Source organism: Schistocerca gregaria, chromosome 1 (genome assembly GCF_023897955.1).
Source record: "Schistocerca gregaria isolate iqSchGreg1 chromosome 1, iqSchGreg1.2, whole genome shotgun sequence".
NCBI classification, from domain to species: domain Eukaryota; kingdom Metazoa; phylum Arthropoda; class Insecta; order Orthoptera; family Acrididae; genus Schistocerca; species Schistocerca gregaria.
This window is the reverse complement of record NC_064920.1, coordinates 1,194,797,750-1,194,821,759: the sequence shown is the minus strand read 5'-3', so window position 1 is coordinate 1,194,821,759 and position 24,010 is coordinate 1,194,797,750.

Genomic DNA, 24,010 nt, shown 5'->3' with positions numbered 1-24,010 from the left:
GTGGCTTCCATTGGTGGGCCATCGCCTTAGGCTAATATTCCCATGCTGATGCAGAAGATGAGGCTAAACTCTTGTGGATACTATTGGTAGCCTATCGGTTAGAAAGGCACCATTCCACATTTACACTGGAGTTGGGTTATTGATTGAAATTCCTCCTAGTGCTGTCGGTTGGCCTTCATCATTGGCTAAATGCGAAACGGACAGAGCAAGAGAGGGGGAATGTTTGTCCAAAATATATTGTCCTCCAGGGTGACTTGACGCGGACTAATAAGCCAGAAGATTTAAACTTTATTGACAACGGCCATGAAAACCTGCAGACTTACACAAAACGCTTGTATGAGCACGATTTATACCACCATCAGAAAACTGGAGAACCTTCGAAGAAAGAGAGGTAAATTACTAAGCGATTTGGCCTTTCTCTTCCGGTGCCGTGATGATGTTATTCCCAGATTCGCCAGAATTAGCCAACATGTGCAGACAGTGAAAGCTAGGAGGATCCACCTCAAGGGCCAGCCAGGCACTTCTCCGTAAAAGAATCCAGCAAATACGCAGAGACTTGAATTATGTTGCCTCCGTTTTAATTGATGTTCATTATTCACTGGCGGCAACTCTCTCACCCCAGGACTGGGATGAAGTGGACAGGATTACGTTCGATCGTTCAACAAGGTTTTCGGATTTGAGTGTTCTGAAACAAAAAGAAAAGTTCGAGAAGCTAACGGTTACATTTCGCAAGGAAGGCGCAACTGTATATCCGAAATGAGTAGTGCTGAACCTCTCGTCTGAAGTATTCGGTGAAGCAGCTGTTTCAGTTTTGGTCAAAGGTCTGAATTTCGCTACTACATCTACATGACTACTCTACAATTCACATTTAAGTGCTTGGCAGAGGGTTCATCGAACCACAATCATACTATCTCTCTACTATTCCACTCCCGAAGAGCGAGCGGGAAAAACGAACACCTAAACCTTTCTGTTCGAGCTCTGATTTCTCTTATTTTATTTTGATGATCATTCCTACCTATGTAGGTAGGGCTCAACAAAATATTTTCGCATTCGGAAGAGAAAGTTGGTGACTGAACTTTCGTAAAAAGGTCTCGCCGCGACGAAAAACGTCTATGCTGTAATGACTTCCATCCCAACTCGTGTATCATATCTGCCACACTCTCTCCCCTATAACGCGATAATACAAAACGAGCTGCCCTTTTTTGCACCCTTTCGATGTCCTCCGTCAATCCCACCTGGTAAGGATCCCACACCGCGCAGCAATATTCTAACAGAGGACGAACGAGTGTAGTGTAAGCTGTCTCTTTAGTGGACTTGTTGCATCTTCTGAGTGTCCTGCCAATGAAACGCAACCTTTGGCTCGCCTTCCCGACAATATTATCTATGTGGTCCTTCCAACTGAAGTTGTTCGTAATTTTAACACCCAGGTACTTAGTTGAATTGACAGCCTTGAGAATTGTACTATTTATCGAGTAATCGAATTCCAACGGATTTCTTTTGGAACTCATGTAGATCATCTCACACTTTTCGTTATTTAGCGTCAACTGCCACCTGACACACCATACAGCAATCTTTTCTAAATCGCTTTGCAGCTGATACTGGTCTTCGGATGACCTTACTAGACGGTAAATCATCATCTGCGAACAGTCTAAGAGAACTGCTCAGATTGTCACCCAGGTCATTTATATAGATCAGGAACAGTAGAGGTCCCAGGACGCTTCCCTGGGGAACACCTGATATCACTTCAGTTTTACTCGATGATTTGCCGTCTATTACTACGAACTGCGACCTTCCTGACAGGAAATCACGAATCCAGTCGCACAACTGAGACGATACCCCATAGCTCCGCAGCTTGATTAGAAGTCGCTTGTGAGGAACGGTGTCAAAAGCTTTCCGGAAATCTAGAAATACGGAATCAACTTGAGATCCCCTGTCGATAGCGTCCATTACTTCGTGCGAATAAAGAGCTAGCTGCGTTGCACAAGAGCGATGTTTTCTGAAGCCATGCTGATTACGTGTCAATAGATCGTTCCCTTCGAGGTGATTCATAATGTTTGAATATAGTATATGCTCCAAAACCCTACTGCAAACCGACGTCAATGATATAGGTCTGTAGTTAAATGGATTACTCCTACTACCCTTCTTGAACACTGGTGCGACCTGAGCAATTTTCCAATCTGTAGGTACAGATCTATCGGTGAGCGAGCGGTTGTATATGAGTGCTAAGTAGGGAGCTATAGTATCAGCGTAATCTGAAAGGAACCTAATCGGTATACAATTTGGACCTGAAGACTTGCCCGTATCAAGCGATTTGAGTTGCTTCGCAACCCCTAAGGTATCTACTTCTAAGAAACTCATGCTAGCAGATGTTCGTGTTTCAAATTCTGGAATAATCCATTCGTCTTCCCTGGTGAAGGAATTTCGGAAAACTGCGCTCAATAACTCCGCTTTAGCGGCACAGTCGTCGATAACAATACCATCGGCACTGCGCAGCGAAGGTATTGACTGCGTCTTGCCGCTTGTGTACTTTACATACGACCAGAATTTCTTCGGATTTTCTACCAAATTTCGAGACAATGTTTCGTTGTGGAACCTATTAAAGGCACCTCGCATCGAAGTACGTGCCAAATTTCGCGCGTCTGTAAATTTTAGCCCATCTTCGGGATTTCGCGTTCTTCTGAACTTCGCATGCTTTTTCCGTTGCCTCTGAAACAGCGTTCGGACCTTTTTTGTGTACCACGGGGGATCCGTTCCATCTATTACCAATTTATGAGGTATGAATATCTCAATTGCTGTTGCTACTATATCTTTGAATTTGAGCCACATCTCGTCTACATTCGCATAGTCAGTTCGAAAGGAATGGAAATTGTCTTTTAGGATGGCTTCTAGTGGCACTTTATCCGCTTTTTTAAATAAAATTATTTTGCGTTTGTTTCTGATGGATTTGGAAGAAATGGTATTGAGCCTAGCTACAATGACCTTGTGATCACTAATCCCTGTATCAGTCATGATGCTCTCTATCAGCTCTGGATTGTTTGTGGCCAAGAGGTCAAGTGTGTTTTCGCAACCATTTACAATTCGCGTGGGTTCGTGGACTAACTGCTCGAAATAATTTTCGGAGAATGCATTTAGGACAATCTCGGAAGACGTTTTCTGCCTACCACCGGATTTGAACAAGTATTTTTGCCAACATATCGAGGGAAGGTTGAAGTCCCCACCAACTATGACCGTATGAGTGGGGTATTTATTTGCTACAAGACTCAAACTTTCTCTGAACTGTTCCGCAACTGTATCATCGGAGTCTGGGGGTCGGTAGAAGGAGCCAATTATTAACTTAGTTCGGCTGTTAAGTATAACCTCCACCCATACCAATTCGCACGGAGTATCTACTTCGACTTCACTACAAGATAAACCACTACTGACAGACACAAACACTCCACCACCAATTCTGCCTAATCTATCTTTCCTGAAGACCGTCTGAGACTTCGTAAAAATTTCTGCAGAACTTATTTCAGGCTTTAGCCAGTTTTCTGTACCTATAACGATATCAGCTTCTGTGCTTTCTATTAGCGCTTGAAGCTCAGGGACTTTTCCAGCGCAACTACAACAATTTACAACTATAATTCCGACTGTAACTTGATCCAAGCACGTCCTGTAATTGCCAAGCACCCTTTGATATTGCAGCCCATCCCGCACTTTCCCGAGGCATTCTAACCTAAAAAACCGCCCAGTCCACGCCACACAGCCTCCGCTACCCGTGTAGCCGCCAGCTGAGTGTAGTGAACTTAGTGAACTCCTGACCTATTCAGCGGAACCCGAAACCCCACCACCCTATGGCGCAAGTCTAGGAATCTGCAGCCAATACGGTCTCAAAACCGTCTGAGCCTCTGATTCAGACCCTCCACCCGGCTCTGCACCAAAGGTCCGCAGTCGGTTCTGTCAACGATGCTGCAGATGGTGAGCTCTGCCTTCATCTCGTAAGCAAGACCGGCAGCCTTCACTAAATCAGATAGCCGCTGGAATCCAGAGAGAATTTCCTCAGATCCAAAGCGACACACGTCATTAGTGCCGACATGTGCCACCACCTGCAGCTGGCTGCACCCTGTGCTCTTCATGGCATCCGGAACGACCCTTTCCACATCAGGAATGACTCCTCCCGGAATGCACACGGAGTGCACACTGGATTTCTTCCCCTCCTTAGCCGCCGTATCCCTAAGGGGCCCCATTACGCGCCTAACATTGGAGCTCCCAACTACCAGTAAGCCCACCCTCTGCGATTGCCCGGACCTTGAAGGCTGAGAATGATCCTCTGAAACAGGGCAGGCAGCTGCATCTGCCTCAGCCAGAGACAGTGCCTGAAACCGGTTTGTCAGACGCACCGGGGAGGCTTTCTGATCAGCTTCCGGGGACGCCTTTCGCTGCCTGCCACGCCTTGGAACGACCTCCGAATCAACCACAGGCGAGGGCTCAGCCCCACTGCGGGCAGCAACCGGGGCAACCACAGCAGCAGACCGATCTGGGGACAGACGGGATGAGGTTGACATCCCCGTGATACCCGAGTCCGGCTCCCCACAGTGGTGCCCATTGACAACAGCCTCAAGCTGCGCGACCGAAGTCAGCGCCGATTGCAGCTGTGAGCGAAGGGATGCCAAGTCAGCCCTCATCCGAACACAGCAATCGCAGACCCTGTCCATTCTAATCGATGTTTAACAACATTTATCGAAACACGAGTCCGTGCCTAGATAACGCAAGCGGAACACGCAAAGAATGTATCAACTAACCTGTACAAATGCCTAACGACTGCGCTACAATCTGCTGAATTTACGATTACAGTAACAAACTCGAAATTGCACCTCCTATACGAAACTCACACGCAATTTAAATAAGAATCTACGAAGTAAACACTAAAGCGCGATGCTACAACTGTCAAATACTATAATACGCCCGAAATATATGAATTAAACAATGCAAGTACCCAAAACCACGCAAAGAAATTAATTAAACTATCTAACAAATAAGTAAGCTAGGGTTATACGACTTGCTGCTGCAGCTGCTTATCCAACGGCGGCAGGGAGCACCGAAGAGAATACCTATCGAAGAAATCATAAGTGCCGTCTAAGCATCGTTGTTTGGTCTTCCGAAAGTGCAGCCCGAAGAAATAAGACAAGATGTGTCGAGAGTTCTACGGAAATAGAAACCTGCCAAAAGCAACATATCGCCACAGGCAAGGAAATATCTTAATGAACTCATGAGAAACGAGAGCGTCGTTGTACGAAGTCGGATAAAGGGAATGCTACCGTTGTTTTGACGTTGTGGATTATCACAGGAAGATGGAACAACTGCTGACTGATCGTGTGTATCGCAAGTTAAAAAGCGATCCGACGAACAGAGTCGTACTGAAAGTGCAAAATCTGATATCAGACTCCACACTGGACAGCTCTATTACAAAGAACCTAACACCTCGAATATCTGTCTCACCCAGAATGTATGGACTACCCGAGATACATAAAGAGTCGGTTTCTTTGAGGCCTATCGTCAGTGGGATTAACTCGCCAACTTATTTTTTAGAACGTCTTTTAACTGGTAAACTGAGACATCTAGTTCGTAAAACAAATATTTTTGTCAAAGATACGAAACATTTTTTAGAAATTATACGCACAGTGAAGATATTTCCAGGTAACATTCTTGTTAGCTTCGATGTGACATCGTTATTTACTAACGCCCCAGTATCAGATACAATGGATATCTTAAGGGAGAAAGCGGCTTCATATGTTTGTGACTTAATTGAATTACATCTTCGTTCAAGCTATTTTAAATGCAATAGTGAGTTCTATGAACAAGCTGACGACCTTGCTATGGGCTCACCGATATTTCCAGTTGCAGCTGCCATTTTCATGGAACATTTTGAGCAACAGACATTAAGTAGTGCTCCTTTGAAACCTTCTTGGTAGCTCTGCTGCATGGACGATACATTTGTTATATGGCCACACAGCGAAGAACTTAATGGGTTCCACAATTTCTTGAATGGAATTCACCCCAAAATCAAAGTTACCTTGGAGGTTGAGAGTGAGGTCGGTTTCCCGTTCCTAGATATTTTGGTATACAAAAGATATGATAACAGTCTAGGTCACAGAGTATACAGAAAGCCGACTAACACAAATAAGTATTTAGATGCCAGTTCGCACCGGCACCCAGCCCAGAAGCAAGCAGTAACTATTTATGATTCAAATGGCTCTGAGTACTATGGGACTTAGCTTCTGAGATCATCAGTCCCCTAGACTTGGTACTACTTAAACCTGACTAACCGGAGGACATCACACACATCCATGCCCGAGGCAGGATTCGAACCTGCGACCGTAGCAGCAGCGCGGTTCCGGACTGAAGCGGCTGGAACCGCTCGGCCACAACGGCAGGCAACTTGGAATCGGAGTTGGATCTTTTAAAGAGGACATTGAAGGCAAATGGCTGTGATAGTTGTTGAATCGACAGGACTTTCAGGCGGAATGTTAATCAAGCTAATAAGAATGACGAGGAACCGCCTTTTCACTCCGTTAGGTTACCGTTCCAGTCAAAAGGGTGAAGTCTACAATTTCTTCCCAAACTGATCACTTTCACCGCACTAACATAATGGAAAGATAGAAAGTTATATAAAACAGTGCAGTCACAAGTAAATGACACGGTAAAAGGTCAAAGGAATAACTGAAGTAAGGGAAGAAAAGCGAAATAACTGAAAATAATAGTGGAACAGCAGTATTAATAAGCCAAATGATTCTTACAATTGCATTGATACGCTAGTAAATTCAACGTTGTGAGCTGGAAACGTAATTCACGACACGTTCACACTGTAAAATATGTTGCATAATAATAAAAAATAATTCCTATTTCTCAAGAAATTTAACTCCAATGTAAAGTCACAAAAACAATACTTACCGAAAATAGTGAACTATGTGCAGTCACGTTAACATTTTACAGAATTTGCCTTTGATTTCTGAAACTACTGAAACATTATGTCAATTACTTTTGAGAAGCAAATATAGTTAGACAAGCATTTCAGCTGTCAGATCACCGTATAATAGATTCCTGTTCTCACGCAAACACAAGTATTTCATCTTCTACGATATTAGGCTTCGTCATTCTCCTCTTCAATTTCTTCTACTGGATTGTCTTTTCGACCGTATGCTTTGATCGTCTTCAGGATCTTGTGGTGTTCACAGCTATTTGGAGCCTCACGCAAATAACGTCTTTACAAATTTACCGATATTTATAAGTGAACGATACTCGGGATTAATTAACGAGAAAAGTTTGAGAGTTACAAAAGAATGTAATGTTGTTGGCGTGTCTTGTACAAGATAAGGTGCCCTACTGGTATTACGACGTTCGAAGCCACGGGTGCATCGTACTCGGTACTCGGGCGTCCACGGCAGTATGCTACCGGCTTTGGATCGGCGGGGACGCCTTCCTGTTAAGGACATATTTTCTTAACCTCCTCAGTCCTTATCTAGCATGTATGGTGCAATCAACTTTTATTTTTTTCTAATTGAAGCAATAAACTAAGCTTTATGTGCTTGGTTGCAGTGTATACTTTACAAAACGTGGTTTCTGCACAAGACATGTTTTCGTTTTTGCGTGTTCCCAAGACGTGGTAGTAATTTCTTAAAAAAAAAGTTGTCTATTGCAAAGTCAACATGACCTCGAGAAATAAAGATGTTTTCTGTAATTTTTATCTATATTTTGCATAGAAAATGCTTTAATACGCTAATATACCATACATTATCGAATAAAAGATTTTTGTTTTCCTCAGAAGAGTACACTGAGTTTACACTGGCAACGACGTACACTTTCACATTGAGAAGATGGAATGCAAGGGGGAGAAGACAGTGAAGAAGGAGGAATATGATCGCAAAGCCTGAGCCATCATTGACAAGTGCGTTCCATGGCTGAGAAGATGAATAAACCCTATAAACGTCGTTTCAGATGTAGGTTGCCTGGATATGTTTTCACACTTATGTAGAGCACTAAATTCAAAAAATATCACTCTTTCACTGTAAAAGGAACTTTTTTAAGCAACTTCTTAATGTTGCCTCTTCCAATTCGAGTGCGCGGTTTCTCCATGGAGCATCACAGTCGCACCTGCTGACGGTGAAAGTACCCTCACTCGAAGCCATCGCGTAACTGTGGCTAAAAGGCTATGCGATCGGGTCGTAAATTGTGGAGAACGAACTCGATAAAAGTGAACCATGAGTTTCCCCACACGCAAGGCTCTTTCTGATGTATTCTTGAAAAGTGGAAGAGACCAAGCCGAATACTTCTCCCCTGATAATGACTCAACGTAGGGAGATGCTAATCTCTTACCTTCCTTCGTTCCTTCAAGGCCTCATTTTTTTGGGGTGGCCCTTTTCGTCTCCACTAGTGGAGAAGCATCTCGGAGGTGATCTGGTGATAACAGCTAGTGACGTTTACGTTTCGACGCGTGGGAGCGCCACGTACGGGAGAGGGGAGGCGGCGGCAGACAGCAGCGCAGTGCGGGCCGTCACCGCTGCGCAGCGGCGTCTGACAGGTGGCGCGTCGTTAGCAGGGGCGGCCGGTCCGGTCCCGGGACAGATCCTGGGGCCGGTCGCGGTCCGCTGCCACATCCGGCCGGCGCAAGAACCGCGCCCGCTGCAGAAAAAGGCAGGGGGCGGCGGGGGCGCGGGCGCCTGTGTCCCCCTCCCACCTGCAGCTTCCGGTCCCCGCCTCGTCTGCCTGTCCACGCTACGTGGTCACCCCAACCCCCAGGAGATGCACCAATACGCTGCGCTTCAACTTCCTTAGCGTCTTAGATTGTTAAACCTATTTATTTACAACAGGCACGACTCGAATTCCTGCCCGTCATCATTTCCAAGAGGAGCACTGTCACATAGCGAATTCAGAGTGTACAAAGACTGTTGTGTTACTTCTCTAACATTCGCTAAACCCGCTGTTACCGTTTGTAACACGCCCGGGGGTACAATGGGTGGGGTGGTACCTTTATACTCTCTGTCGTTTCGGACTGTTCCTTGACCGTGCACCCTGTCCACACCACGTACCTGACATTCCCGCGGCGGTCGTGTTGCTCTGCTCCACACTGCTGCTGGCTTGCCTGAAATTATCTATCGAAATATGCAAGCGGGTTTAGGGGAGCCACTCAACACTGTCCTACATCTGGTATGAAGATCTATATTCTGAGATGATACGGAATCACAGATTGCACTGTTTACATTATAAGTCGTAAATGTTTATCCCAATTAACAATCTTGATGATTAACAGTCCAACACATCACTCAGATGAGCGCACGCGTAACCGACACGATTCGACTGATTGTTGATGATGTGGAAGCCGAATGATCGAACGAAAGTTTTTAAGGTCGTCACACATACAGATTTCTGGTAAAAGTCCTCCTTGACACTAGTAATGACATAACACTGTTCGTTTTTCAGTTCTCAGTTCTCACTTGTACGAGCGTGCGCGTAACCGTCGCGGCGCGGCTGATTGTTGATGATGCGGAAACGCGATGACCGAACGCACATCCTCACGCTCGCTACCAGACACTGGCATTTCACTCCACTCTTTTATGGTGACTAATTTCTACTGATTCACGTCAGTTCATTCTGAGAGACGGAACACGGCGCGGATGATTGGTGCTGTGCGACACGCAACGAGAGGATACACAAATACGTTATCGTCGGCACTGCTCACTTTCAATCACTTCTTGACGCACTTTCCTCTGAATCATTTACTTATTTTATCACTTTACTGTAATAACACTTGTAGCAACACTTCAACTTCCACGCCAACAATGCCTCTCACATGCAGACCTACACACTACACAACATAACAGTTCCGCGTCCCGCACTCTACTCGCTACAGACGCGGCTGCCCGCAAAGATACTCCACAACTAAATTAGCGATATGACAATACGCTTACACCTTTTAATGTTTGCTGTTAACATTTGAATGTTTTCACATTTTATCAGTGATATAAACGACCATTGCAGTTGGACCATAACTACGATCACATGTTTCCATTTGCAAATGTTTTGAAATTTTGAGGTGTGCTTTAGTACTTCCCGACCACGATATTATTGCGCTTGGCCTGCCATAGTCTTTATTAGAAAGACGAGGCGACGTTACAGTAAATGACTACAGTGGTGGCTAACAGAAATGCGTCGCATTGTGACTTATTTCGAGACATTTGTGGATTTACTACCGAGCGGTTCAGCGTGTCCTGATGAAATATCGCAATAAAAGCTAACGATACACTGACCGAAGCGCCCTCGCTCTCATCTCCAACAATGTTATGGTTGACTAATACGAAATGTGGGTAATGTGTCGATTTATAACACAATTGTCCATGTCAGTGAAATGAGCATAAGAACTACCCTGAATGAAATTCTCAGCCCTGTAGGATTAGCCGAGTGGTCTAGGGCACTGCAGTCATGGACTGTGCAGCTGGTCCCGGCGGAGGTTCGAGTCCTCCCTCGGGCGTGGCTGTCTGTGTTTATCCTTAGGATAATTTAGGTTAAGTAGTGTGTAAGCTTAGGGACTGATGACCTTAGAAGTTACGTCCAATAAGATTTCACACACAGTTGAACATTGTTTTGAAATTTTCAGTCTGCAACGGAGTGTGCACTGGTATGAAACTTCCTGCCAGATTAAAACTGTGTGCTGGACCTATACTCGAACTCAGGACCTTTGCCTTTCTTCCAGGAGTGCTGGTTCTGCAAGGTTTGCAGGAGAACTTCTGTGAAGTTTGGAAAGTAGGAGAGGAGGTTATGCCGCAATTAAAGTTGCGAGGAGAGGTCGTCAGTATTGCATGGGTAGCTCAGCTGGCGAGCAGTTGCCCTCGAAAGGCAAAGGTCCCGAGTTCGGTTATTGGTCTGCCATGCAATTTTAATCTGCCAGGAAGTTTCGTAAGAACCATGTTAGTGAACTAACAGAATACAGTTTCTCATTGTTCGATTTAAAAATGCAGTGCAGACGTGGACTTCACAAATAAACTTTTTTGTCGCAATAGAAGGTGATTCTTATACGTTTTCAAGAAATTTAGCACCAGTCAACCACAAAGCCTCAACAGATGTTACTGAAAAACCACGGAAGGCGTAGTTCGAGAAACAGATGCTGGCTGCATAACACAATACCTCAACGGAACAAATAGTCTTGTCATGGGAAAAGCCACGTATAACACTATTGTATGGGGAATTGTGCCCGTCTTAAACGTGCCCGCTTTCCACAACATTATAATGTTTAATGATACCCCTTTCACAGTGTTTCACCGTGATGTACGATTAGTAATAGATGTGGAAATCACATTATTAGTTCTTTTCCTAAGAATTTTCTTGCCGTTAAAAACAAACGCAGTAAATATGGAGCAATATTGAATCTAGAACCTTTGTGTGCCAAATTCATTAACTGGTTTTTCTGGTGGATTAATCGTCGCCAAACTATCTTGGCAAAGAAACGGTGAAGTTCCAGAAAATCGGAAGAAGTAAATGTGGCCTACATTCCTGCTGCCCCTTAACAAAGCTTCACAAATAAACATAACCTTTCAGGATATAGATCTGAGAAAGATCCAGCTACTATACTCACACACACGTATGATCTACAAAGCCCACGAATTTCTAATCATCACTTTGTGTTAAAAAAACTGGCCACGTAGACTTTTATGTTTTCGTTTTGTATAACCAAGAAATTAAATACTTAAAGAGTCTAACAGCATAACACCCACATTTAAATTTAGTAAGGGACTTTGTATATACCTTTCTCTTAACAAATGATCTGTCGTGTGACTAGGGCTTCCCGTCGGGTAGACCGTTCGCCTGGTGCAAGTCTTTCGATTTGACCCCATTTCTGCGACTTGCGCGTCGATGGGGATGAAATAATGATGATTAGGACAACACAACACCCAGTCCCTGAGCGGAGGAAATCTCCGACCCAGCCGGGAATCGAACCCGAGCCCTTAGGATTGACATTCTGGCGCGCTGACCAGTCAGCTACCGGGGAGCGGAGAAATAATCTGTCAAAAGCTAAAGGCAGGATGTGTTCACTCTATATTGTCATTCAGTGTTGTTTTTATCACACTACTTGAGTGTTACTGAACAACATAAGAAATTTTCTTTTTGTAGCTCTTTTGCTTTACTGAATTTCATTTATAACTGGAACAATTTTGTCTTTGCATTACTTGAAACTTAAATTTGCAAGACCTCAGTATTTAAGCATGACAAGTTCGTCTTTCTAGCAAAACTTATTTACTCACTTTCACTTTCCTTATTACCACAAAGAGAGTAAGGATATTAAAATCCTTAAATTTGTCTGAAAACATCTGCTTCTGTACTTAAGCGAAATTTCACTTCAGCACTTCTACTAAGTAAATCATACAGTACTTTTAACTGCACTTTAAAAGTTAGGGCACAGCAATTATGTTCAAACATTTATTGAAAGATGAAAATCACTGCTTGTAGATATTGAATAAAGCGCTTCAGATGTTTTTATAACAGGTTTACTCGGAATAATCAAACACCAGGAAAGGACCCTATGTACGCGAATGATTAGGAATAAAATAAGAGGGCGAACCACGCTTTATGTTTCACGCAATAATTATTCAAAAAAAGGTTAATTTGGAATTAATGGTTCACGGCTCTGCAATTCCAGTTATACAGTTCGTAACCTGTTGGATGTACTCGCTGGGTGTGGCGGATAGTAACGGCACCATGACACGACGTATAATTTTGTCGATGTATGGACTAATTAATTCTTCTTGGCGTCGTTTTAACTTCCATAATATAGCCCAGCAACTTGTACCAAAGCCGTAACAATCCAGCAGTAATCATCCGAGGCTATTGTGCAACAATTTCCAGGCGCTTGTTCCGTCCAGAGTGTTGACTCTTTCACTGCTGCCTAGTGTGCCTACAGACTGTCTTCTCGTTCGCTCTCGCCGTACAGATAACGCGCCAAAAACCCAAGCCACCTTTTACGATGCCCACAGGAACTTCGGTACAGTACAAAAGCGCTCCATCTTTTGCGTAAAATGTATCCTACACATTGTCCGTAAGCATGTACCATTTTATACAAATTATAAGTTGCACAAATATATAAAATTATATACACGAACATTTACATTTCAGTAATCGATGACAAAATATTATTTAGTAAATTATATATCTGAGGTGTTTCTTTACGTAAGCTGCAAACGCACATTATCAAAGCACTCTAACATCACATATATCACACTTCCCGTAGAGTCTTACGACACACTTTATAAAGGCAATTTTTTTTATTAGCTACACGACTGATTGAATAAAAGAATATAATAGTATTACAGCTGAACTGGGAGATCCTGTGGTGGTGGTGATGCACAGGTACTTTCTGGTCGACAGGATTTAAGTAGCTTTCACTTTTTTTCATAAATGTACCAGTCTACTGTAATATGGCTTTGAAACCTAGACCAAATAGATGAGGCACAAATTTATGTGGAGAAATGTAAGGAGCGCTGTCTGACAGCAGGACCGGTTTACCAACAGCAGTGTGCTGCTGTTAGCAAAGATGCGATAAGAAACAACTTTGATGGACTGATCACGTAGTCCACGCGCCAGGAAAATTTTAAAGTTAGCGGTAGAGGGTAAAAACTGCAGAAGACAGAGTTCGGAATATGTCCAACAAAAAAACTCGATGGCGCTGAGTGTAAATGGTAGTGTGAGATGAAGAGATTGGCTCGGTAGAGGAAGTGTGGCGGACCGCATCAAACAAGTCGGATTTCTAATGACAAAGAGGAAGAAAAGAACTCTCGTCCCCGACAAGAAAATTATGTACGCTCAACCTAGAGACGGACACCGTACGCACATATGACAGCTTGAGAGTGTATAAAGATGTGCTGAAATGGAACATATTCGAATGCTTGACAAGAGTTCAAAAACAGAATACTGCAGCATCTGCTCGACAAGCGAGGCATCAGCTTGTGCGTAAAGGCCCACGACACTTCTAACGAGAATCGCGCAAACATTAAATAGGTAAGCGACAGGCAATGAATGACCATTCGACTCTATGGTAGATGCAAGCGTCTGTCAGACTTGCGGTTTCAGAACTGACCTATATGGCCATCAAGGAATCTACAAGCAGTGGGAAGACATCACGCCGTCTTACTGATAGCCTATAATGACGACGATAATGATTTGAACTTTATAATTTCTGGTATGTGCAGTTTATAAGCCTTATTTAGTTCCATTTGATGGTTCTAATGGCTCTGAGCTCTATGGGACTTAACATCTGAGGTCATAAGTCCCCTAGAACGTAGAACTACTTAAACCTAAGTAACCTAAGGGCATCACACGCATCCATGCGTGAGGCTGGATTCGAACCTGCGACCGTAGCGATAGCGCGGTTCCAGACTGAAGCGCCTAGAACTGTCGGCCACAGCGGCCGGGTGTTCCATTTGAGAACTAAAACACAGCGCTGGCAATAACGAGTGGATGAAAAATAACTATCATTTAATTTATTAAACTGATAAGAGGCAACAGCTGTTCTGCATTATAGATTGTAATGAAAAATACTGTTACAAAATGTTGCGTCCAAGGCAAGTTTCTAGGTCAACTGCCTTATAAAAGTAAATCAATCGAAGTTGAAAGACCTCAGCACAGTCCTTCGATCCAAAGGACCTGGTTCTACACCTATTGAAAAAAATAAATATTAAGCAATGGCCTTTCTAGCCAGACGTTATGAGGAGAAGAAGGCACCGGAACAATTCATAGGCGTGCAGAGGTTCTTTTCGTGCTAACCATTGTTGAGAAAGTTTAGAAGACTTACACTTGCAACACACTGCAGAACGATTTACAGCCAAGAATGTGATTCTCTCAAGGGCCAAGGAAACGGCAGAAATGAGGGCTCGCACAGAAGCACGTACTCCTCCCCTTTTCATCCATTTCTGGGTGGTGCAGGTAAAAGAAATGACTACCAGTGATGCAAGACACCCTCCGCTGTGCACAACCTGATGGCTTTTAATGCAGATGCTATTTAAAGTGAGATGAAATATAAAATTGTAGAGCCTACAACGATCACACAGTGTTCGGAAAACGCATGCTTAGCACAAGGAAAGCTAGGTCGGAAGATTCGGAATGAAGGTACACAAACATAAGGATGTGGTTCAGCCACAACGGAGAAAGACAACTGTCCAGTACAACAGAACAGCAAACGGTCGTAAAGACTATAGTGCGTACATGTAGCAAGTTGATCAAATCTACATCGAAATCAGCAAATTTCTTGTCAAAACCAACTCATATAAAAGAGAGCAACAGAAAAGTCATCGGATTAAAAGTGACAAATGCATTGGTGTACAGGATATTCATCTACGGCGTACAGCCATGTTAATGTGACCACCAACTATGTTCGACGTACGTGCAAGTGTCAAGTTATTATCAGTAACCAAAGCTAAGAAACGATCACAATATTGTGATCGTTTCTTAGCTTTGGTTTCTGATAATAACTTGACACCAGCACTCATGAGTTGCATTTGTACACTAGAACACTGAAGATGATCACAATATGACTGAAAATCGATTTTGCTGTCAATAAACCACCAATATTACGGCCAATGCTGAACTTCCTTCTAATTGGCGGCCGAAGACTTGCGGCATGAGAAGTCACCCTCATGCTGCCAACGACCTCGTCAAAGAGGGCAGAGGAGCGGACAGAGGTTAAGGCCACGCTCTTGTCCTTGATACGGCAACTGTCATTAAAGGTGCAAGAATCAAATATGATCAACGGCAGAACGATACAGAAGGCTATGAAAACCACTCCACTAACGACACACAACGCATATCCGCAGGACGTGTGACCTACAACTGAAAAAGTGTCATGATGATCTTTCCAATGGCAAAAGATTCCAGAATAGCCCCATACTCGAATCTCCGGGAGTGGACCTCCCCTTTGGAGGTGACCATGACAAAACGAGTGAGTACCCAACGAGAGGATAATGCTCTACGAGTCGGAGTGTGGAATGTATGAAGCTTGAACGTGCTAGGGAAGCAATAAAATCTGAAAAGGGAAACGCAAACGCTCGATCTACAGGGTGAGTTACTAACTATTGCCACCTAAAATAACTCCGAAAGTATGATGGTAGCTCAGAAGTTTGTGGGACAAATGTTGCATGGGACAACGGGGGCCATAACACGACGTTGGTTTTTTGTTTCTACATGAGGTCGCGTCAGAGATATGAAGGTAAACTTTTTTTTTTAGTGGGATGCTATACTTTGGTACTTATTTTCTGATAGTAGCTATCGAGGCGTATCCAATGATGCGTAACAGTAAAGTCTTTGTAGGTCAACGATGGTCTAAAAGGTGGCATGAACGTCCATTTACAGAAGGTGTTCGAAGTAATGACCTTTGGTATCAGTGAAGTGCTGCTATCTTCTTATCTTGGATTGAGTGGTATTCCTTATCAATGCGGTACTTATCGAAGCACATGTTCTGACTATTCTCTCTCGTATATCGTGCAAATAGTTAATATTCGCCGAATATGGTGTATCCATTTAACGTGCCACTGACATGTAAGCACCATTCGATGGTTTCGCAATGCAACACTCATAGGAACGGTAAGACTAGTATCGTCGAATCAAGCGAATGTGAATGATGTATCACTTCGAATAACAAGTCGATAGGCTTATCATTTACGGACAATGCCAAAGAAATTCAGTGAGAGCTAGAGACTCATACGCTGAAAGATATCCTGACCGTACTCACCCTACACGTCGTACAGTTAAATGTGTGTATGATATATTGAGAACAACTGGATGTTTAACGCATCGGAAACATATCCGGCAAAGAAAAGTTACTAACGAGGAAATGGATGTTGGTACTATTGCCACTGTGGGTCGAGATCCCTGTGTTAGTTCGCGTCAAATCGCAAGGCAATCTGGCATGAGCCAGAGTAGTGTCGTTCGTGTTCTGCATCGCCAGAAATATCATATTTACCATATCAGTCTCCACCAAGAATTAACTGACACGGATTGTATAAGTCGGATTGAATTCTGCAGATGCGCTCAACTTCATATTCAGAGGGATGACACATTTATTAATTTTATTTTATTTACTGATGAGGCTACATTCACGAATCATGGAAATGTTAATTTGCATAATATGCATTATTGGGCAACGGAAAATCCATGTTGGCTGCGACAAGTTGCGCACCATAAACCTTTGTCGGTGAACGTTTGGTGTGGGATTCTGGAGACACTAATATAGGACTTTCATGCCACCCTTGCGACTTTCGTTGACCTTCAAAGACCTTACTGCTACACATCATTGGATTCGGCTTGATAGCCGCTATCAGAAAATAAGCACCAAACTATAGCATCCCAATTGCAAAACAAAGTTGACCCCTATATCAAACTTTTCAGCTCCTATCATACTTTCGGAGTTATTCTTGGTGGCAATACTTAGTGACTCACCCTGTAGATATGGTACGGATAGGTGAAGTGAAATGAAAAGAAGACAGGGATTTCTGGTCAGATAAGTATAGATTAATATTAACAACAGCAGAAACGGTATAACAGGAATAGGATTCGTTATGATTAGGAACGTAGGGCAGCGAGTGAGTTAATGAGAATAGTTCAGTAAAGGGTTGTTCTTACCAGAATCGACAGCAAACCAACACCGACAACGATGGTTCAGGTATACATGCCGACGTCGCAAGCTGAAGATGAAGGGGTAGAGAAACTACTTGAGGATATTGACCATGTAATACACTACATGAAGGGAGATGAAAATCTAATACGCATGGGGGACTGGAATGCAGTTGTAAGGGAAGGAATACAAGAAAACGTTAGAGGAGAATATGAGCTTGGAACAAGGAATGAGAGAGGAGAAAGACTAATTAAGTTCTGTAGCAAGTTTAAGCTAGTAATAGCGAATACTTTGTTCAAGAATCGTAAGACGAGGAGGTGTACTTGGAGAAGGCCAGATGACACGGGAAGATTGCAGCTACATTTTTTCACAGTCAGACAGGGATTCCGAAATCAGATATTGGATTGCAAGGCGTATCCAGAAGCAGATATAGACTCAGATCACAATGTAGTAGTGACGAAGAGGAGGCTGAAGCTTAAGACATTGGTCAGGAAGAATCAATATGCAAACAAGTAGGATACGGAAGTAGTAAACAATGAAGAGATACAGCAATAAAGACTAGCTCAGTAGGCAGTAAAGTTAAAGAGGAATGGATATCTCTAAATGGAAGTTGGACAGAAAAACATAGGTACGAAAGAAAGTAACTACGAAGAAACCATGGAAAACAGAAGAAATACTTCAGTTGATCGATGAAAGAAGGAAGTGCAAAAACGCTTAAGGAAATTCAGGAACATAGAAGTATAAGTCGCTGACGAACGAAATAGAAAGGAAGTGGAGGGAACCTAAGACGAAAAGGCTGCATTAAAAATGTGAAAAAATCGAAAAATAATTGTTTATCGAAAGACTGATTCATCACATTGGAAAGTCAAAATAACGTTCGGAGAAATTAAAAGCAAGTGTGGTAACATTAAGAGTGCAACGGGAATTCCACTGCTAAATGCAGAGAAGAGTACATTGAAGACCTCTATGAGGGAGGCGATTTGTCTGATGTGACAGACGAAGAAACAGGAGTCGACGTAGAATAGATAGGATATCCAGTATTAGAATTAGAATTTAAGAGATGTTTGGAGGACTTACGATCAAATAAGGCAGAAAGGGTAAATAACATTCCACCAGAATTTCTAAAAGCATTGGGGGAAGTTGCAACAAAACGACTATTCATGTTGGTGTGTAGAATACGCGAGTCTGGCAACATACTTGAAATCTGGTTTCACAGGACAGAGCAGATCAGGGGAGGGGGGGGGGGGGCGTAATCAGTTACTGTTAGTTGCACAAAACACACAAAATGGCGCAATTTAATATACAGAAGAGTGGAAAAGAAAATTGAGGATGGGTTAAATGACGATCACTTTGGCTTTAGGAAAGCTAAAGCACCAGAGAGGCAATTCTGACGTTGCAGTTGATTAAGGAAGCAAGAGTAAAGGAAAATCAAAACATATTCATAGGATTTATCGACCTGGAAAAAGCGTTAGACAATGTAAAATGGCTCAAGATGTTCGAAGTTCTGAGAAAAATAGGGGTGAGCTATAGGGAGAGACAGGTAATATACAATATGTACAAGAGCCAAGAGGGAATAATAAGAGTGGACAACCAAGAATGAAGTCTTCAGATTAGAAAGGATGTAAGACAGGGGTGTAGTATTTTGTCCCAGTTGTTCTATTTGTACATCGAAGAAGCAATGACGGAAATTAAAGAAAGGTTCAGAAGTGGAATTAAAATTAGAGGTGAAAGGATATAAGTGATACGATTCGCTGATGCCATTGCTATCCTGAGTGAAAGTGAAGAAGAAGTACATGATCTTCTGAACGGAATGGACAGTCAAATGAATACAGAATATGGACTGAGAGCTAATCGAAGAAACTAGTGATAAGTAGTAGGAATGAGAAGAGCAATAAACTTAACGCCAGAATTGATAGTCCTGAAGAAGTGAAAAGGAATTCTACTACCTAGGCAGGAAAGTTTCCAGTGACGGACGGAGCAGACTAGGACTGGCAAAGAGGGAATTCATGGCCGAGGGAAGTCTACAGGTATCAAACATAGACATTATTGTAGGAAGAATTTTCTGAGAATGTGTGTTTCGAGCACTGATTTCTATGGTAGCGAAATATGGACTGTGGGAAAGTCGGAACAGAAGAGAATCGAAGCATTTGAAAAGTGGTGCTACAGAAGAACGTTGAAAATTAGATGGATTGCTAAGGTAAGGAATGATGAGGTTCTACGCAGAGTCGGAGAGGAAAGGAATATGTGGAAAACACTGGCAAGGAGAAGTGACAGGGTGATTGTACATCTGTTAAGATATCAGCGAATAACTTCCACGGTACTAGATGGAGCTGTAGAGGGAAAAAAACTGTAGAGAAAGACAGAGACTGGAATGCATCCAGCAAATAATTGAGAACGTATGTTGCACGTCTACTCAGAGACGAAGAGATGAAGAGGTTGTCACAGGAGAGGAATTCGTGGCGGGCCACATCAAACCACTCAGAAGACTGATGAGTTACTAACAAAATACTACATTCGGCGGTGTATTCCATTGTAATATCGTTTAATGACAGCCATCTGTTTACACCACTAGCGTCGGCAAGGCAGACCAGGATCCCAGTATTTACCATCAAACGCCAAACGGATTTCGCCAATTTAAAACACAGTATCAGGGTGGGTTAAAGATAAAGAAGCTAACACCAAGAAGAAAGTCTCTCGAGGAACAAGATGTAACAAATGGAGAATACAGCTATGCAGAAGCTTCTCGATACTTTCATAACCAATGGCTTTAAGGCGACTTGCTGTCTTCCGCATGTTACACTATTCGTTTCCTATATGTAACGAACTAACGCAGCAACAGCCTCAATATTAACGGATTATTAATCCTTTCGTTGTCACATTTTTCTGAACTTATTACAGGCGAGGATGGTGGTTCAATAACTTGTTATCGATCATTTATGCATGCTTTGCAAAAAGGTTTCCCGCAGACTTTATTTTGTTTCGTTCTTTGAAAGCTTATGTGGGCATACGGCTTGCCATGTACTGCGAGATGATTCAACAAAACGCTTTAGAATTTTTTTCTCAGAATAGCCACTGCAAAACACAATAAAAATATATGACATAAATGATCTTTCATTCACAAAATCTTAACAAAAGTTTAACCATAGGAAGTTATGAAACGTCCTAACACATGAATTTACAAAAGCAACATTGCAGTTGTTCTTGTCCTGTTTTTCTTCTTCTTTTCTTGTACTGCTCAACCGACAACGTCTGTACGGCTCAGATTTCTTTGGCAGATGTTCGTCCATATTAGAAAGCCTCAGTTTATGAGAAACGCCAATGCTGACTGATTTTATTGAAACGAATACAGATGGACGCTCACGTTGTTTCCTTGATGAGAATCCTGGTATCAGTTGTTTTGATAACTGTGAACGGAATGTTAGTTGCGCTCCACTTTCCGTGACTACTGCGTGTATTACAAACGCATTCACAATGGCGTATCAACTAGAAAATAAAAATTATGTGCCATCATTTTAGAAACCATTGTCCAACTTTGTACCGTTCTCGCTTCTGATCGTGAGTTCCACACTATCCATTACACTGCTGCACAAACCTACGGCACTTGGACAGTCTACACTGCAGGTGGAATCGCCTCTTCCTTTTCTGGAAACAAATGTTACATCATTGGGACATGCTGCTGTAGACAGAAATCTTACTGTTCTTGTGTATTGCCACTTTATCGCAACGACTAAATCTCTCATCTGCGCCTTGAACTTGCCTCCGAAAGTTTGTCGCTTTTCTCCGTCATTTCTGGAAGACATTTTCTCTTGACTCTGATGGTGCCTACAGAATATATTCTATTATCCAAAGTAGTTTCATTAGGGAATACGAAGAGAAATAGTTGTTGACTGCAGCAATACAGATGTCATTTTCTACAAGCGAATACAAATCAGGCACGATCCTTTCACCGAGAGGAATACTGGCATATTACCTCCCGCTTTTTCGCAGTAGAACATTAGTAGATAGCCTGTCTTCGAGCACCAGACCTTGTAACCCCTTTTTATGAGCTTCATGAGCAAGAACTATTTTATGCTTGATGTTTCTTCGGCAGGCATCATAGCTTAGCTAATAGGTAATCTGCCTGAATGTTCAAACCATTCTAAAAATTTGAATGTAGGGCGTCAATTACTGTCCTAAATTTATACAATTAATCATTTTTCGCCTCATTTCCTTTGAATTGTCGCTGAGATGAACGGTTTCTAAATATTTTTAAAACTGTGTAGAGTCATCATTTCAATTCTGATTCACATAAAAGAATACCTGAACTCTGAATAAATGTAGTAAATTTTGGATTCACATAATTATAAGCAACTCAATAAATTCTTTGATTTCAAAGTTTGTTGTGTCCACCCAGTTCTTCGTTGTTACATATGTTTCAGGGTTCAATCGAAAATTTTGTCGCTCTTGGGATTCATACACGTTTGTTCGTGAAAGAGAAAAGGGAACCACTTGTATGAATATCAAGAGCTCAGATGTAAACCCAGTTCTAAGCAAAGAAGGGAAATCAGAAAGGTAGAAGGAGTATAGAGTGTCTATACAAGGGCGATGCACTTCAGGACAATATTCTGGAAATGGAAGAGGATGTAGATGAATATGAAATGGGAGATACGATACTGCGTGAAGAGTGACAGAGCACTGAAACACCTGAGCCGAAACAAGGCCCCGGGAGTAGATAACATTTCATTAGAACTACTGACGGCCTTGGAAGAACCAGTCCTGACAAAACTCTACCATCTGGTGAGCAAGATGTATGAGACAGGCGAAATACCCTCAGACTTCAACAAGAATATAATAATTCCAATCCCAAAGAAAGCAGGTGTTGACAGATGTGAAAATTACTGAACTATCAGTTTAATAAGTCACAACTGCAAAATACTAACGTGAATTCTTTACAGACGAATGGAAAAACTGGTAGAAGCCGACCTCGGGGAAGATCAATTTGAATTCCGTAGAAATGTTGGAACACGTGAGGCAATACTGTCTCACCGACTTATCTTAGAAGAAAGATTAAGGAAAGGCAAACCTACGTTTCTAGCATTTGTAGACTTAGAGAAAGATTTTGACTATGTTGACTGGAATACTCTCTTTCAAATTCTAAAGGTGGCAGGGGTAAAATACAGGGAGGGAAAGTCTATTTATAATTTGTACAGAAAGCAGATGGCAGTTATAAGAGTCGAGGGACATGAAAGGGAAGCAGTGGTTGGGAAGGGAGTGAGACAGGGTTGTAGCCTCTCCGCGATGTCATTCAATCTGTATATCGAGCAAGCAGTGAAGGAAACAAAAGAAAAATTTAGAGTAGGTATTAAAATCCGTGGAGAAGAAATAAAAACTTTGCGGTTCGCCGATGACATTGTAATTCTGTCACAGCAAAGGATTTGGAAGAGCAGTTGAATGCAATACACAGTGTCTTGAAAGGAGGATATAAGGTGACAAAAGCAAAACAAAGATAATGAAATGTAGTCGAATTAAGTCGGCCGATGTTGGGGGAATTAGATTAGGAAATGAGACACTTAAAGCAGTAAAGGAGTTTTGCTCTTTGGGGAGAAAAATAACTGATGATGGTCGAAGTAGAGAGGATATAAAATGAAGACTGGCAATGGCAAGGAAAGCGTTTCTGAAAAAGAGAATTATGTTAATATCGAGTATAGGTTTAAGTGTCAGGAAGTCGTTTCTGAAAGTATTTGTATTGAGTGTAGCCATGTATGGAAGTGAAACATGGACAATAAATAGTTTGGACAAGAAGAGAATAGAAGCTTTCGAAATGTGGTGCTACAGAAGAATGTTGAAGATTAGGTGGGTAGCTCGCGTAACTAATGAGGAATTATTGAATAGGATTGGGGAGAAGAGAAGTTTGTGGCACAACTTGACTATAAGAAGGGATGGGTTGGTAGGACATGTCCTGAGGCATCAAGGGATCACAAATTTAGCATTGGAGGGCAGCGTGAAGGGTAAAAATCGTAGAGGGAGACCAAGAGATGAATACACTTAGCAAATTCAGAAGGATGTAGGTTGCAGTAGGTACTGGTAGATGAAGAAGCTTGCACAAGATAGATTAGCATGGAGAGCTGCATCAAACCAGTCTCAAGACTGAAAACCACAACAACAACAACATTGTTCGTTCACAAATATTCTGAATTTTTCCACTGAGTATACTAATAAAATACTCGTACGCACGGTTAGTTTTAGAGAGTGCTTTCTTTGGGAGTGCTACGCTTTATCGTACAGAATTTTTGTCTAAACAATGAGATAGTTTTTCACGCCAGTCAGTTTCAGTGCTCTCACCGCATCCAGAGCTTGAATTTTTGTCGGCTTTGTGGGAGAATCTGCAGAGACTGCACGTAC